Source organism: Palaemon carinicauda, chromosome 20 (assembly GCF_036898095.1).
Source record: "Palaemon carinicauda isolate YSFRI2023 chromosome 20, ASM3689809v2, whole genome shotgun sequence".
In the NCBI taxonomy this organism is placed as follows: Eukaryota; Metazoa; Arthropoda; class Malacostraca; order Decapoda; family Palaemonidae; genus Palaemon; species Palaemon carinicauda.
Window position 1 is genome coordinate 94,268,018 of NC_090744.1, and position 2,500 is coordinate 94,270,517.

General features: G+C 34.2%; 1 protein-coding gene across 1 annotated transcript in view; it reads left to right on the forward strand.

The window, feature by feature from the left end:
- The window catches only part of LOC137659542 (uncharacterized), a 439,525-nt gene that overhangs the window by 40,873 nt on the left and 396,152 nt on the right, over positions 1-2,500 (forward strand). The gene's annotated exons all lie outside the window — the stretch shown is intronic.

The window sequence follows — 2,500 nt, forward strand, 5'->3', positions numbered from 1 at the left end:
AGTGAACAAGTCGCCAAGAAAGATGTTAAATAGTGATATTTGGTAAATACTGTATATTTTGTAAAAGTGACAAGGTAAAGGACTCTAGTAATATGCATAGCTTGCAGAAGTTCCACTCAGATGCGTATAAAAACATTGAGGAAAAGGAAATTTAACTAAATGATGAAGATTTAATATGTAAAATAAGAGGACTAGATCTTTTCGTAAGGGAGACCTAATTTCATGAGTGCCGACCCAAGCAGTTTTTAGTGAGAGGAATACCTCAGCAGTGTTACACCATCACAGAAACTGAGGAAACATCAGACAAGAAAAGATGTATAGAGAAAGCATTTTCGCATCTACGATTTTATAAAAAAAAAAAAAAAGAAGTTATTTACAAAGTTCAGGTTCTAAAACTTTGTCATTTAGAGATGTGTATATTGAGAATCTATGCAACAATAGCAATAATGAACAAGCTTTTGAAATAACTAGTCAATCTCAGGTTGAAGATTGAACACTTTTCTGACCTGAAAGACAGCATCGACTTCTGATCATCCCCATATAAAGACACACTGATATTTTGTAAATCTTTGGAATCACTGAAAACAATTGTTCTTTCTGCTTATGATTTGTGAGATGATGACTGGATCAAAGAAGTTAGTCTTGAGCTTTACACTAAATTACTCAATGCCTTCAAAGAAACCAAGATACTTCTATGGCCTACCAAATCTAGTGACGCTCCTTATTATTATTATTATTATTATTATTATTATTATTATTATTATTACTAGCTAAGCCACAACCTTAGTTGGAAAAGCAGGATGCTAAAATCCCAGAGGCTCCAACAGGGAAAACAGCCCAGTGAGGAAAGGAAAAAAGGAAAAGAGAATATTTTAAGAAGAGTAATAACATTAGAATAAATATCTCCTATATAAACTATAAAAACTTTAACAAAACAAGAGGAAAATAAATAAGATAGAGTAGTGTTCTCGAGTGTACCCTCAACCAAGAAATTCCTGCTTATGTTCTACAATCTGTATTTACACTAAAGTGTGGTAAGAGGGGCCCATCAGATCGAGAATGAATATTAGTACTAACAGTTAGTCAAGATATGTGTAAAGCAGCAACAGGTGGACAGTGGAAGATGAAAATGCATATCCTACTATGTATGACACTCCCCCATCTCTTCAAATCTAAACAATCAACTACTTTCCTAAACAAACTAGGTAATTATGAGTCCTATGCTTTTTCTTTTGAATTGGAAACAGTCCTGGCATATACATGGTTGAAATGTTGCAGTAATCAGTAATAGTGATGTGGTTAAGGATCAACCTGAAGGAACAGTGTTTCATGGCGACCGTGACAAATTTGATCAGCTGGTGTCTGATGTTTATTGAACTGGATCAGTTCAAAGTACAGTTGGAATCTACATGGAAGAATTTGGATATTGTAAAGATGATGGCCTGAAATTAGTCCCTCGTATGACTGAACCCATTCCTAAGAAGATTTAAAAGTCCAGTTTAAGAGTTTCCACCATACTACCAGAGAAAACGACAGGAAGAACCAACCTTCATAGAGCCCTTAAACTGTGCTGAAAATTCCAGCATCAAGATTATTGCTTGATATATGCCACATGCGAGTCAATTTATCCCTGCTATATCGGGATCTGTGTCTAGTAGGCTACTGCCAATTCTCCAAACTTTACCACAACTATGTATGTAGATATATGTATATAGATATATGTATATGCATATATATATATATATATATATATATATATATATATATATATATATATATATATATATATATATTGTGGCGGGATGTTTAAAAAAACAAGCCCCACACCCTGAATCACACCTACAGACAATTGTCTCAACAAAACAAACTTTCCCCTTACGTTATCTATACCAGACTCTTTAACAGAAGGTAAAAAAACTAAACATAACCTTAAAACTATATATTTCTTACAGACTATAACGCTCAACATAAAAAAAAACACACTTATCAATAATCATACACTTAACACAAAACAGGCCTTAATCATCCCACCATTCAATTAAACCCTCAAAATAAATAACGCTTAACAACTTACAAAACATACAATAAACGTAACATAATTCAAATAAACCAAATTTAAACCCTAACAAAACTTAAAACTAAACCGCACAACCAATATGTAATTCTGAGTGGACACTTTCGTCCGCACAAGGCCAACAGTCTTTTGTAGCCAAAAACACAACTCTGCAGCAACCGGACCGCTGAAAAATGTTAATGCACAATTGCACTTATCATCATCGTCATCATCATCTAATATATCAATATGCCAAACCAATTCCTTCAACCGGGCGGGGTCGTTACAGCATCTATTTCATCAAGATCCACAGAGCAATCCAATCAGGTCCTTAAACAATCCAGGTCATCAATAATTCATTCCAAATCTGAGCAGTCGTATCAAATTCCTTAAACAAGCCAGGTCGTCAACAATCACATTCATATAAATCTCTCCCCAAAGGAGGAA